The following is a 16,415-nucleotide window of genomic DNA, read 5'->3' as shown; positions in this document are numbered from 1 at the left end:
GTAATTACAACTCAGTTTTAAGTGAAGTCTTGGATAACCATGCCCCATTGACTACACATAGTATTATTCCAAGACCAAATACATCTTGGTACAATGAGAACCTCCACAGCCTCAAACGTGTTAAACGTGCAGCTGAGCGCAAGTGGAAAAGGACGGGTTTGACAGTTCACAAACAAATACTTACTGAAAATGTAAAGTATACAGAGAAGCACTTAATGCTTCCAAGAGAGAATATCATCAACTTGAAATCAAAAACTGTGACCAAAAACAACTTTTCCGTGTCATTGATAGATTGTCTGTGCACAAACCAAAACAGGTGCTCCCTTCCCACAGCTCTAAGGAGAACCTTGTCCAAGATTTTGCAGAGTTTTTCGACAACAAAGTTAGGACTCTCCGTTGTACTCTTGCTGCAAAACAACAGAGTCATTGCTCTGTTGCAGGGCTCAACGAGGAATCGTGTAGTAGCTCTTTTACCAAATTTTGTCCAGTGACCGAAGACAAGGTTTTTGAAATTATCAAGGGATCAAAAATTAAATCATGTTCTCTTGATCCCCTTCCTGCTTGTTTGATAGCAGACAATCTAGACTTGCTTTTGCCACATATCACTACAATTACCAATATGTCTCTTAAAACGGGTGTTTTTCCCAATGCTCTGAAATCTGCCCTTGTTACGCCGATTCTGAAGAAGCCCAGTCTCGACCCAGAAACAAAAAAAAATTACAGGCCTATTTCTAACTTGGCATTTCTGAGTAAGGTCATTGAGCGCTGTGCTATGAAGCAGTATGTTGAGTATTTAAACTCTAACAATCTTTTTGCTTCTTCTCAGTCGGCGTACAGGCAGTACCATAGTATTGAGACTGCCCTAACTCGTGTGTATAATGACATCCTCATGGATCTTGATAAACAAGGTGGTGAGACCATTTTGGTCCTCCTAGACTTAACTGCAGCCTTCGACACCATAGACCATAAGGTGTTCATTAATCGTCTGAAATCACGCTATGGTGTCGGAGGCTCTGCACTCAACTTGTTCTCCTCGTATCTTCAAAACAGGAGTCAAAGTGTCCTTGTTGATGGAGTGTTGTCTCATCCTGTTGAGATAGATTATGGTATGCCACAGGGGTCGGTGTGTGGTCCCATTTGTTTTATTCTCTATACTGCCCCCCTGGAGAGCATAATTACTGCTCATGGACTCTCCTGTATGAAGTTTGCTGATGATTCTCAACTGTATATCAGTTTCAATGTTAAAAATCAGGACAGCGCTATAGAGAAAATTGAGAATTGTGTCAAGGACATAAAATTATGGATGTCCTCTAATTTTCTTGTTTTAAATGATAGCAAAACAGAAATTATTCATTTCACTTCTCGTTTTGCAATGCCTCGTCAATTGCCTTCTATCAGTGTGGGTGATGCTGCTGTCCATCCTACACCCCAAGTGAGAAATCTTGGTGCAGTTCTTGATCAACATCTTAGGATGGACAAGCATGTCAATAACTTGTGCCGCGGCGCTACATTTGCATTGAGCAAGATTGGGAAGCTGCGCAAATACCTTGACCAGGACTCCACTCACAAACTCATCCAGGCTTTTGTCATCAGCAGGCTTGATCATTGCAATTCACTCCTCCACGGTCTCCCACAGAAAGATATAAACAAACTCCAAAGAATCCAAAACATGGCCGCTCGTCTAATTTCTCTTACAAAAAAGCGGGATCACATCACTCCAATTCTTCGCGACCAACTTCACGGGCTCCCAATTGAGGAGAGAATTCAATTCAAAATCCTCCTCCTCACATACAAGGCGTTCCACGGTATTGCTCCTCCATACTTGTCTGAATTGATCACCCTTTATATTCCACCTCGTGCCCTTAGGTCAGGTAATGTGCGTCCCAATGACCATCTGCAAATTGTCCGTTCCCGAACAAAGACCTATGGTGAACGGGCTTTTGCTGTTGCCGCCCCAATACTGTGGAACGCCCTCCCGGAACAGATCCGCAAATCACCCAATCTTGCTCAATTTAAATCGCAGCTAAAAACCCACCTGTACAGAATTGCTTTCCTTGTTTAACTTTTGTCATGTTTTCCCACATTATTTATTTTGCAATGTAATGAGTACTCTTTGTTTGTTGCTTTTGTCATTTTGCTTGTTAGCGCATTGAGATGTTTTTTTCGTTTATGCGCTTTATAAATGTGTTATAATAATAATAATAATAATAATAATAATAATTTGCCAGAAGAGAGGTAGAAGGTTAGATTTGAGGTGCATGTGCTTGGTTAGAATGTTAAATGAAAGTTTATACATGGCCTAGCACCTATGGACATGCGCAGACGTGTGACAATGTTAACCTTGCGTGCATGCTTCATACCTAATTCGTTTATTTACACACACCACACAAGAAGCATATTCGAAAGGCTATCTTCGGGCGACGTCGCAATAGATGCTAGTAGATGCAAGTATGAATACAATATCATCCAAGAGTATAATCTCTTATAATCTTTAGGTCCGAGAAGTACTAAAGTTTGTTAATGATGGTGGGTTATTTGTACAGGTATGCAAGTATAATAATAAGTATAATATTGATCAAATCAAGAAGAATATCAGAGATTTTTTTCCTACTCGCACATTACACACGAGGCAGGCCTGTGTTATATGATTATAAGGGCTACGGTAAAAAAGATATTATGCTAGTTACACTAAACAAGAGACTTTTCGTGCTTGGCTGATCCTCACTTGATGAAGGTCATATTGAATTATCGTCTACAAAGATGCCTCCTCTCCAGGCCAATGGTACGTTCAAATCGATCGGTTGGACGTCCAAAGGTCCCATGAACGTATTATACTAATACATACGTATATAATCTCCAATCTATGCGGTTCCTATGCAAATGTTGACTAGTAAATTAATATAGGCTGCCGGCGGCGTCAGGTATACATAGAATTTTTTTTTTTTTATGATGATGACATGTATGATGCAAACTCATAGGTTTTGTGCGTTTGGCAATTTGGGAGGGTGGGGATGGGGTTCAAAATGACCCCATAGGATTATAAAATCAAAATTTCAATTGCTCAAATACCTCTTTCAAATATATCAAATTATTTACATAAATAAACAAAAATAAATAAATAAATAAATAAATAAATAAATAAATAAATAAATAAATAAATAAATAAATAAATAAATAAATAAATAAATGAATAAATAAATAAATAAACGAAAAAAATTGAACAAATTGTAGCGTAGTATTAAAATCATAAATATAACCATGGAGGACTCGAACCAACGATATTGACATTAGCAGTCTGATGCTCTACCATTGAGCTATGACAGGATCTCGTGATAAGGGTCGAATTTTTAGCTTATACAGTGTTTGTCAGTGTTTGTCCGCCTCGTGAAAGAAAGAAATATAAAATCTCAATTTTTAATTTAAATGTATTTGATAATTTTCTAACCTATATTTTCTTTAGAGCAGGGACAAATATTTCCCCTTTTATCTAATTTGACCGCTATATAAGAATCTACTTCTTTTATTACTGATTTAATTCCACGATTTGTTCCATTAAGCAATATCAAAGATTAATGTCACACATCTCACAACAGATATTTAGTTGGCTTAGTGGTCTTGCACAGTGCTGTTTAACCTGGAGGTACCGAGATCGATTCCCACCTCTGCCTGCAATTTTTTTTTTAAAGACTGGGAAATAATAACCTGACATTCGCCGCTGACATTCGTGCTTCAGAAGCGGAGTTATAACTTGTTTAAAAACTTTGCTCCTTCCGTAAAAGGGTACATTATTTTGGCACTACATTATTTCTTTTTTTTCATTGGTATTAAATATCAAATGGTCATAATTTTCGGTCACTTCAAATCATCCCCAACTGAACTAGGTTCAGGAATTTCCTCTCATTGTTAATTGTTGGTTAACCCACCACTTGAGAATAAAGGACTATGATAGGTGCAACAGGATTACCTACGGGATTATCTCAAGGATATAATTCTGTTCTCCATCCTTTTCTTACATCTTCTCTGATATGTGCTAGTGTCAATGGTTATTGTTAAAAGGCAATAAGGTGTGTAATTGCAATATTTCCTCTGAATAGGAAAGACTCTCTACATCGAGTTATGTATGCTGGTGGTTCGCAATACTGTTATTTAAGAGAAGGTATCTTCCAAATCCAAATCCAAATGATCATGGTGATTCGCCAAACTGACTTTAGCGTTTCACTGGAACACATTAAATTAGCAGTCCTTTGTTATGTTTGTTCATCTTCCTGTATGATCGGATCTTTTATGAACATTTTAAATCAAATTTCTTGATATGAAATTGATTGCTGAGTGTCCAGAGGTTAAGTGTTGACTGATTAAAGTACTGAAGGCCTATTCCGAGTTAACAGGTGTAAAGAGTATAATTAAATTATATCAAACAAGACCCGTATTTAATGACCACGCATCGGAAGAAGATAATGATATTTTGGTGTTTTGTATTAACCTATCGTCACCCTAATAAGTCATTATTACATGTTTTGATTTGTAATTTTGATTTTCTGAGTAATAAATCCACAATTAATAAAGTTTCCAGCCGCATTCTTCATTAACATGTGGAATACATCAAAAGAGATGAATTCCACAAGTTATTGAAGAATGCGGCTGGAAATGTGATTAATTTTGGGTTTATTCCTCAGAAAATCAAAACTGCAAATGAGAAACATGTTATAATGACTTAGGCACTTTGGTTATGAGGGTGACGCTATGTTACATTGCATTACACATGGAACTAAAACAGTAGGGCGATAAAATGTCCATACAACATACACAAGGGACATTTACACAATGTTGAAACTGTGTTACAAATAAAAATTAAGAATAGTTACCAGCTAATATTCGCTGTATGTGAAACACAACATTTTAAACAAACAGCAAATATACCAAAATCAAAGCCTTATATCTCATTAATTAGAAAGAATTAAGGTCTGTAAGTTGGTGGATATGAAGAGCTCTAAATCATATTGCTATATCTTCGTTGTCCGACTTCAGTCGGGTAAAATGTTGCACATAATCTTACCATGCTATTATCTCATTTAAATTAAATTAAAACTGATGTCAAAGTTTTGCCAAATATTGATATATGAACCGCGCGCCCTTCCCCCTTTAACAATATAGGTAAAGTCTGATGCTCCTGGTGGATGTCAAATTACTTATATAAACAGTTCAGAAAATCTAGTTCTGGGAGCTCTTTAGCATTTTAAAATGTCTACACAATGATTTATGTAGTAGAGAAATAAGTGGTGGCTTATTGATTTCGTTCCACATTAATGACCTCACGTTTATCACATTAGTCGGCGCACATGCCGACAGGATTATTTCAAAGATAGTCCGGCTGCAAGCTATTGTTTTATCAGTTTAGATCGATTTGCCAGGTAAAGCGTTTTTCTTTGCTGATTAATATTCTATAGGTAGTACAAAATAAGATTATGGTGGGTGTAGAATTGTCACCCTTCGGCAATTCAGAGTCAAAGTTTATGATCTCACACCACCAAATAAATCCCTATAGAGATATGTACTAAATTAGCCTTCAGAAAACGTTATTTTTTCTTCACAGGAGCGACTCAGTTCTTAACGACAGCTATGATGGTTGAAATTAGCCCTAGCCTGATCCCTCTGGGTGGGTAAAAATATAGGTTGACCGTGATTATTTTTTACGACTGGCCCTCGAAGTCTATGATGTCTGGGAATTACCTTGGGGTCACTCCATATCATATCAAGGAGCCCCCCACATGACCCCCTCAGATTTGCTTTATATTTTACTCATGGCAATGTTGAACCTATTGTAGCTGTTACGGATTTTCTGTGGCAGCCATTTAAAGTTGGAGTAGGGGAGGCTAAATTTGGCCCGAAATTTGGACCCAAAAGTTGTCCTTTAAATAAATTTCATATTTGGGAGTCTGTGCCTTCTTTATAAAAAGAGAGAGAGAGAGGCCTGAAACCTTGTATACACACTTACTGTAATTACGCGTTATGTCACGGGGTCATTAAATATGCAAGAAAAATGTAATGTTTTGTAAACTCACATTTTTGTCAGATCAATTATTTCTTGTTGTCACTGATGCTATATAGAGGATAAATACAATGCATATCCAAAAAATTGAGCTCACAATTCATTTACATTTCGAACAGCTCCCTCACGAAGATGAAATTTATTGTGTATCCGTCTACAAGATTGGATCATTTTGACATTTTTACCCCTATGTGACTTTTGTGACCGCTAGAGGTCACTAGGGGTCAAATCCGAGATGGCGCTACATCTTAAAATAAACTTTGGACCATGTACGTCATGTGTGGGAACTCTCATGCTTTTATCACAAAGTTCACAATGACTCCGCTTAGCAGCTGTACTATAAAGCAATTGATTTAATTTTTAAAATCTAATTTATATTATCAAGGGCATTGAACATTAGCTAAAATTCAAGAGCGCTCATTCTTTTTGTTTCTGCCAAGACTAACGGATGACTTGGAACTACAATTTTGGACTATCAAATCTTTTAATTAAACAGAAGAGAAAAACAAAATATTGTATCAGCAAGCATTTTAACTTGAATAGTCAAAACTAGAGACGCAACTATTTCATGAGCTAGCATTCCATCCATCTAGAAGGATAATAATAATGATAATAATGTACCCGAATTAACAGGTAAGAAACTAAAATATGAGGACATCACTTTAGGCCAAAAATAGAATTTATTCGTTCGTTCTTGCTTTATTTCGTCACTTCATTCTTTCTTTGTTTTTCCACTGGGAGTCAAGAAATATTGCCAGTTAGTTCTTTCTTTCTTTCTTTCTTTCTTTCTTGTTTCTTTTATATAATGTTAGTGAACTCTATAATGTTAGTAACTTCTGTACATTTCTCAATATTAATTAATTAATTAATTAATTCTTCAATTCTTTCTTTCTTTCTTTCCTTCTTTCTTTCATTCTTTCTTTCTTTCTTTCTTTCTTTCTTTCTTTTGTATTTGAAGTTGTATACGGTGTCCGAAAAAAACTTCTATTTCAGGAAAGTTGATCAAACATTATTTTGGCATGTAAAAAAAACATTTAATCGCTAGCTTTAATAAACCGACAAAAATATTTCAATCGGCTCACCATTTTTGAAGATATGCCCTTTTTAAGAAATGTGCCCGTTTTCACGGATGACGTTTGGCCACTTCAAAGATTGAAAAGGAGTGCCCGTACCATGCATGATATCAATCATTCTTCTACGATAACTTTTTTAAATAACAACTTTATTTAGGGAATGAGTCATTACTTTTCACATGGAAAAAATTATACCTTTCTAAATACGGCCTTGAACATGTTGAACTAGCATTCCAAATAAACATCTCAAAAAAAACTAACCCCTTAAATAATAGCCATTATTCAAAAGGGGCTATTGTATTGCAAATCTGTAAAATGCTTTGGAAGCAGAATTTATTTCTGCGCATTGTGACACCTCATTTGATACGATTGCCCAGAAAACAATAAAACACCGGTCAATTTAATGTAGTGAGGTCCAAATTTGAAAGTTGCACTTACATACAAATTTTGACAATACAAAAACACTCAGATATCATTACACAGATTTCCTTCCATTACACTGAATGCAAAATCAATAGACTTTACTGCAACTTTCAAATCTTGCTACATTGGTTTAAATGTACGCTGTGGCGTCAATTTTTAGTAAATTGCTACAATGAGGTGTCAAAATGTGCAGAAATAAATTCTGCTTCCAACGCATTTGACAGATTTGTAATACAATCACCCGTTTTTTAATATAAATGGTCATTATTTAAGGGGGGTTAGTTACTTTTTTTTGATATGTTTATATAGGTTTGTGTATAATAGTGGATATGTGTTCTAGCTACGTTATACCTGATATTAATGCATTTATCTCTTAATGGCATTTGTAGATCATGTTCATTGATAATTTATATAATGAATAATGAATGTGGTCTATCTGAAACTGTATTTTAAAACAGAGATGTGATGTTTCAACACTAAAATAAAAATTGTATAGAGTACGTATACCATACACCTAAAAATCACGTGCGTGTAGGTATATTTTAGAATTAGAGCAATGTCTTGACCATTACAATAGAATAGCAGAATCGGCATAAAAAATTGGCTGAAAAACTACCAATTAAGTCACCTAACCTCAAAACCCAGTTTAAAGATGCCTTCTTCATCGTTAATAATTAATGTAACAGTAGTAGCACTATGTAAATCGTGGGCAGAATACAAGACTATTGTAAGTACATATTACGTTGTTTAAGGGATGTATAAAGGGCGGGAACCTAGTTTGGATTCCAGAGGGAGTGTGCCTGTAAGAGACACAGCCACCAGAAAAGTACTTGCTAAGATCGCGCACCAAATAAGTAAAAAGCTCAAAAAGAGTTTTGATAGTTATCCTTAATATTGCTGAATAAAATGAATCAATACTGATATTTATCTTTTGGCAAAAAGTGATAATCAACGGAACGGGCTCACTGCACCTGCTAACAGTGAGTGACAACATTGAAATTGGTATCAATACATCTGCTGTGACTATCTACATAATTTGCAATCAAAATAAATTCAAAATTCATTCAGAAATAGCCCTGAGAACTTAATTTCGTTGATTATCACTTTTGGCAAAAAGTAATAATCAACGGAATGGGCTCACTGCACCTGCTAGGAGTGAGTGACAACTTTGAAATTGGCATCAACACATCCGCTGTGCATATCTGCATAATTTGCAATCAAAATAAATTCATAATTCATTTAGAAATATCCGTGAAAACTGTGTGTCTTAATCAACAATCCGGACCCATTGCACCTGGTGGGAGTAAATGACAACCTTGAAATTTGTACCAAAAGATGCGCTGTGATAATCTGTATGATGTCCAATCAACATAAATTTCATAATTTGCTTTAAAATAGTCGTGAGAACTTAATTTCGTTGATTATCACTTTTGGCAAAAAGTGATAATCAATGGAACGGGCTCACTGCACCTGCTAGGAGTGAGTGACAACTTTGAAATTGGTATCAAAACATCCGCTGTGCCTATCTGCATAATTTTCAATCAAAATAAACTCATAATTCATTCAGAAAGAGCCCTGAGAACTTCGTTCCGTTGATTATCACTTTTGGCTAAAAGGGATAATCAACGAAACGGGCTCATACCTGCTAGGAGTGAGTGACAACTTTAAAATTGGTATCAAACATTCGCTGTAACCATGGTAACTATCTGCATAATTTCATTCAGAAATAGCCCTGAGAACATTGTTCCGTTGATAATCACTTTTGGTAAAAAGTGATAATCAACGGAATGGGCTTTCTGCACCTGCTAGGAGTGCGTGACAACTTTGAAATTTGTATCAAAACATCCGATGTGCCTATCTACATAATTTGTAATCAAAATAAATTCATAATTCATTCAGAAAGAGCCCTGAGAACTTCGTTCCGTTGATTATCACTTTTGGCAAAAAGGGATAATCAACGAAACGGGCTCATACCTGTTAGGAGTGAGTGACAACTTTAAAAGTAACCATGGTAACTATCTGCATACTTTGCAATTAAAATCAATTTATAACTTATTCAGAAATAGCCTTGGGAACTTATTTCCGTTGATTATCACTTTTGGCAAAAAGTTATTATCAACGGAAAGGGCTCACTGCACCTGCTATAGGAGTGAGTGACTACTTTGAAATTGGTATCAAAACATCCGCTGTGATTATCTGTATGATGTCCAATCAACATAAATTTCATAATTTGCTTAAAAATAGTCGTGAGAACTTAATTTCGTTGATTATCACTTTTGGCAAAAAGTGATAATCAATGGAACGGGCTCACTGCACCTGCTAGGAGTGAGTGACAACTTTGAAATTGGTATCAAAACATCCGCTGTGCCTATCTGCATAATTTTCAATCAAAATAAACTCATAATTCATTCAGAAAGAGCCCTGAGAACTTCGTTCCGTTGATTATCACTTTTGGCTAAAAGGGATAATCAACGAAACGGGCTCATACCTGTTAGGAGTGAGTGACAACTTTAAAAGTAACCATGGTAACTATCTGCATACTTTGCAATCAAAATCAATTTATAACTTATTCAGAAATAGCCTTGGGAACTTATTTCCGTTGATTATCACTTTTGGCAAAAAGTTATTATCAACGGAAAGGGCTCACTGCACCTGCTATAGGAGTGAGTGACTACTTTGAAATTGGTATCAAAACATCCGCTGTGATTATCTGCATAATTTGCAATCAAAACAAATTCACAATTCGTTTAAAAATAGCCGTGAGAACTTCATTTCGTTCCATTCCGTTCCGTTACGTTCCGTTTCGTTCGTTGCGATGAATGCCCCTACGCGCTAACCCCAAACCACCCCTACATGTAGTCACCGCAGCCCCAAAAACCATTGCACATCTGGGTTTGGGTGATAGGTCCGTAACCTACCAGGTTTTTCCTCCAAACATATAGTATTTTTAAAATGCTTTATTTTCTACTTTTTTGCCATCCAGATGGAATCAACATATACAAATTAGTATTTGCAATGGCAATGGGGATAGTATATCCATGCGTAATGTTACTGTTGCCCTTTATTTATCTACCATGGCTATTCTGCTTTCTAGACACCGTTGGGGCCTCTCATTTTAGAGGTGGTATGATCACTTGGGCACCAGTGTACAATCAACCCAAACAGGTTTGTGCATTTGATTGTTGAATATTTCATTTCTTTAAGGGCCGGGGTATGAACGTTTGGACAGTATTTATTGTGGGACATTAGAGCACATCAGACATATCGAATTGCATTCTGTATACGTAGAATGTCTGTCTGATATCAAATAATTTTGATTTTTTGAAATTCGCAATGTAATACACATTTTATGGCAAATCATTAAAAATTGATATTTTTGATATATAACAGTCCTCGAAATAAATTTTATAAATCTAATGATATATTCTTAAAGTGTATGTAGGTGGAATGAAATGCCGACGATCGATTGAAAATTTTGACCTTTCATATTGAAGATATGGATTTTTTCGCAAAACACAAAAAAAATAGGTCTTTTGGGGAAAAATCCATATCTTCAATATAAAAGGTCAAAATTTTCAATTGATCGTCGGCTTTTCCTCCCGGCTACATACACTTTAAAAATATGTCATTAGATTTATAAAATTTACTTTGAGGACTGTTATATATCAAAAATTGAAAAATATCAAATTTTTATAATTTGTCATAAAATTTGTATTATATCGTGATTTTCAAAAATGAAAATTATTTGATATCAGAAAGACATGCTTCGTATTCAGAATGCAATTCGATACGTCTGAGGTGCTCTCATGTTCCATAAAAAATACTGTCGAAACGCCATAAATGCTCATTCCAGATCCCTTAATTCACTTATTAACTAATTAATCAATTAAGAGGGGAGAGAGAGTGAGGAGAGAGAGAGAGCAAGAGAGAAGGAGAAAATGTGAATGATGCCTTTCAGCTAACTTTGAAACATGACTCAAGTTGTAGACTTACGTGAAAATAAAACCTATTGTGCTCCAAAACATATACTTTCTAGCTGCATCTTTAAGGGATCTGAAATGAGCGTATTGAGCATTTCGACAGTATTTTTTGTGGGACATGAGAGCACATCAGACATATCGAATTGCATTCTGAATACGAAAAATGTCTTTCTGATATAAAATTTTTTCATTTTTTGAAATACAAATTATTAAAATTTGATATTTTTCACATTTTTGATATATAACAGTCCTCGAAGTAAATTTTGTAAATCTAATGATATTTTCTTAAAGTGTATGTAGCTGGGAGGAAAAGCCGACGATCAATTGAAAATTTTGACCTTTCATATTGAAGATATGGACTTTTTCCCAAAAGACCTAATTTTTTTTGGTGTTTTGGGAAAAAAATCCATATCTTCAATATGAAAGGTCAAAATTTTCAATTGATCGTCGGCTTTTCATCCCACCTACATTCTCTTTAAGAAAATATCATTAGATTTATAACATTTACTTCGAGTACTGTTAAATATCAAAAATATCAATTTTTAATCATTTGCCATAAAATGTGTATTACATTGCAAAAATCAAAATTATTGATATCAAAAGGACATTCTTCGCATTCAAAATGCAATTCGATATGTCTGATGTGCTCTAATGTCCCACAATAAATACTGTCCAAACGTTCATAAGAAATCAATATTTTCTTGAGCGATAGATCTTTGCAAATGTCTTCTTTTTCCCCGGTTAGATAACTGTCACGTGGCGATTTTCCTGGAATCGAGGCAGTGTTTATTGCGATCAAACGACCATTGACACTAAAGGTCTCATAGGTACAGGCGAAATATGCGAAATGGGTACCAATAATTGTTTGGATGCAAGAACATATTGCAATGATTTCAATGAAGTTGATAATTGGTCTAGTGGGACAAGAACAAAAACGTTTACTACAACATCCACGTCATTTGAGTTGCAGTAAGTATTTATTTCGTGACAGAATTTTCACTGTAATGCCCATGGTTATGGCCATTGTATTATACTACGTACAACGACGTTTTGCCTGCTTTTTTACGTGTTTTTTCACGACAAACGATGTGTTGTCTACTCTCCGCTGCGGTTTGCCCTCAATTGGCAAGCTTTGTTCGTGGCTGTTGTTTTTGACATTCTGTTTCTTCCGCACTGTATGTTGCAATGGGAAAATGTACATACAACGTCGATCATACTTGTTTATTTCATCTGCTACGCTAAGTCCGATGGTGTATTTAGGAACTGTTTACCTAGGCCAATGAGCTTATGCCAACATGCAACCCATGCACTCATAGAAAATATGACACTTTGGAACTATTCTTTAGTTCACCTTAAATTCGGTAATGACGTCATTGCTTTTTTGAGGCTACGCCGACAAACCTCCTTGCGATTAACATTGCGGACTTTTGTTTTCGATGGGTTGGTGCACGAGAAGCGCCCAAAATGTTTGCAATGTTACCATAGTTTTGCCACCGCGTCTAGCTTGTATGCAACGGGTCATTAATTTAACAGTGGCTAATAGTAAACAGAAACTTCGTCGTAACTGCTGCGTATAATATCATGAAGGTGACGAAATATTCCATCTAATACTATAGGTCATGACGTGTCAAAAGTTAACCTAAAACAGAGCGTACACACTGGATTTCGTACGCCCAAAAACCCAAAATATCAAATAAGCAATCTTCCCTGTAAATTTACTCTTTTCTGAATTCGTTTTTATTTACACCACAAGATATGATGGTTGTTGTTGGATAACATTAGACAACGATGACGGTGATTGGGATCTGCGATCTTATGTGAATCTTATTCCACCTATAATTGGTAGACCAATAAACACATCACCTACGACCAGCATAACACCATTAGTCATTGTACCTCCTGGTACAACAACAACCATAGTCATACCAAGTAAGCAAACTTACAAGGTTTAGGTATGCTAACTACATACAGTCGGTTAGTTAGTTAGTTAGTTAGTTAGTTAGTTAGTTAGTTAGTTAGTTAGTTAGTTAGTTAGTTAGTTAGTTAGTAACAGTTACTAGTACTCAATCTGTTTATCATGTTCCCATTATCAGCGAACTTACAAGGTGTAGGTATGTTTATACATTGTTATAGTTAGTTAGTTCGTTAGTTAGTTGGTTAGATAGTTACTTGGTTAGTTTAACTTAATCTGTTTATCATGTTACCATTATCAGCTGCAGATGCAGACGGAGACTTTGTAAGATGTCGATGGGTTCAGCCTTCAACAAGTGCTTTGAGTCTCGATCAGGTAGGTGGAGAGAAGCATGTACATGTCACAATATCAGTCTGCATACGATGATGTGAGCCTGCCCAAGTGATAGGATCTGGATTGTCAAGTACCAATGAAAAACGACCTTCCAATTAAATGGAAGTATTAATTTCTTTTTTTGCGTAATTTTTGTACTTTTGGCAATGGCGTTTTTAAATAATTTATATTGGTCAGATAAAGGTACTAAATTGTGGTAACTATAATGGCAATGTTTTATATGCACGTTCCTGTTTAACCAATAACAATTGAACGTAATCCCTAACAGCCAACCTTAATTTAACGTATTTACATTGTATAATTTATTTTCAGTTTTCCTGTACCATAACGTTCACATCCACCAAGACCAGCATCTGGGGTGTTGCAATATATATTGAAGATTTCCTCACCAGTACCTCAACAACTCCTCTTAGTAGAGCCCCACTGCAGTTTTTGATTCATGTGAAAGCGCTACCGCCTGGGTGTACAAATACTAAGCCTACACTGATTGCACCCTCTCCAGTCCATGGGTCTGAGATTCTAATAGACGCAGAAGCATTATTCACCTTGGAAATACGTGGGAAGCCAACAGCCACCACTCCGTGAGTTATTAGAGTTATTACTATAGAATTCAATGCCACCCAGCAAACCTAAAAATGTTTATATAAAGTTAAAACATTATAAAAGTGCTTTGCCCGTGAAGCTAACTTTAGGACGGCCGAGATGCTACCCTGCGAATTTTGTTCAGCAGAGTCAGCAAGACGGGAGTAGTGGCGTAGCGTCATAGGGGCACGGGGGAGGGAAACGTACCCCCCAACGATTTGAAATTTTAAAATATCCCATAGCAAAATTGCCGAAAAATGGCTTGTGCCCCCCCATCAGACCCGGTACCCCCAATCATGGTCAGTGCCCCACCCCCATCTCAATGTGATGACCCACGCTACGCCACTGAGACGGATTCAATACTGACTTCAATATCAATTCAGGGAAATACCTTTTTTAATATTTGCAAGTATGACACCTCTTTAAGTATATATCAGAACGTGGACCAGTGTAACATTACATTTGTACAGTTTGAGTTCTTTTCTTTCATGTTACATTCTTGATAAAAACGTTAATTTATTACCTGTGTTACTTTTCAATTTTTCTTAAAGAATCACCCATATTGCCACCGTTTCACCCAGAGGATTGACTAAGTCAGCTATTATGTCTGGACAAGATAACGAGACGTATATCACCGTTACTTGGACTCCGGAAGTGTCTCAAGAAGGACCCAATATACTCTGCTTTTCTGTATCTGATAAGTGGTATGACATAATTAATCAAGAAATACAGCAGTCTTATCCATGTATATATGCAATTAATGCGAATTTAGAATAGGAAGGCTGTGTGTGGCCTTATTACTCTTTTAAATATGTCACCTGTGCATGTTAACTAATGTTCACGGACAACGAATTGAAGAATTGTATTATTTAGCCTGTCAAATACGGGTACTTGTAAAGTTCAGTTTAAACACAACACAAAAAGAAACTCCGCACTTACATAACCCATCATAAACCTAAATCTGCTCATTTCATAACAATTTGATAGACACGGTCGTCGGTCGTATTGCGGCATCTTTTTAGCTCCAATTTGCGATCTGCTACCAAAAGCTTTAAATTATCAACGATTGATACCAGTACCTAATATTTGGTGCATTTTTAAAAGTTGTAAATCAAAATCATCACGCAATTGGAATTATATGCATCACCAGCCTTTGTCGAATATCCCAAGTGCCCGGTTTATTCAAGTGTTAATCTAAACAGGCAATACACTAGTGACCATCGCCTTTGTTAAAACCATGCATTTAAATGAGGCTCATGAATAAGTAAATAGCTGAACATATAGCTGTGCAATGTTCGTGTTTTACATGCATAGTTTGGCTATGTATAAATATAAAAGATATTCATCATAATCATAAGATATTGAGAAATTCATCGATATAGAAAATTGCAGCTCCATGGGTGACAAAGTATGAATTTTGATCGCTGTCTAACAGCAAATATTGGTGTTGAGCTGTGATGTTAAAATAGACTGAGTATATTTTTTTTGGTCAAAAGTCCGTGAGGATATATAAGGTCAATACAATGTGCACCCTTGTTGTTTTTATTGTTTTTACTTCTCAGTATGCTTAGAAAAAGCAGTTTTTTTATTGTAATATATTCCGATTTAGTTTTACTAGAGGCTAGCAGAAGTGTTTCTAGAGTAAGTAACATCTGTCTTATTTTAATCTATTTAGCCAATCCAGTGAGCAATGGTGTGTGACTTTGCTGGTCCAAGGTAAGAAAACGACTTGTCTAAAACTAAATGATTGATTATCTTTTATTATGTCTCGCAATATTTTACTCTCTGGCTAGGGAAAAGCATAGGCTATGCTAATTATAATAATATATGAAGACCTGAGCGCAAGAAGTCCACCTGGCGTATAGTTGCGTATAGTTTCGTATAGTTTGATAATGTTTTCTACATGTTCAGGGGCCAAAACAATCTCTTTCACAACCTTTTATGATGTTTTTACCCTGGAACATGTATTAAACATTATAAAACCCTAAGAAACTATACGTAAC

At 35.8% G+C, this 16,415-nt stretch overlaps 1 long non-coding RNA gene across 1 annotated transcript; it reads left to right on the top strand.

The window, feature by feature from the left end:
- Nucleotides 1–13,308: 13,308 nt before the first annotated feature.
- LOC140168985 (uncharacterized) lies at nt 13,309–14,228 on the top strand. The gene is made up of 3 exons (XR_011861310.1): nt 13,309–13,454; nt 13,739–13,812; nt 14,143–14,228. It is a non-coding gene; the product is annotated as an uncharacterized lncRNA (long non-coding RNA).
- Nucleotides 14,229–16,415: the final 2,187 nt, after the last annotated feature.

This window comes from Amphiura filiformis, chromosome 14 (genome assembly GCF_039555335.1).
Source record: "Amphiura filiformis chromosome 14, Afil_fr2py, whole genome shotgun sequence".
NCBI classification, from domain to species: Eukaryota; Metazoa; Echinodermata; class Ophiuroidea; order Amphilepidida; family Amphiuridae; genus Amphiura; species Amphiura filiformis.
Note: the sequence above shows the minus strand (reverse complement) of the source record. Positions and strands in the feature narration are given on the sequence as shown.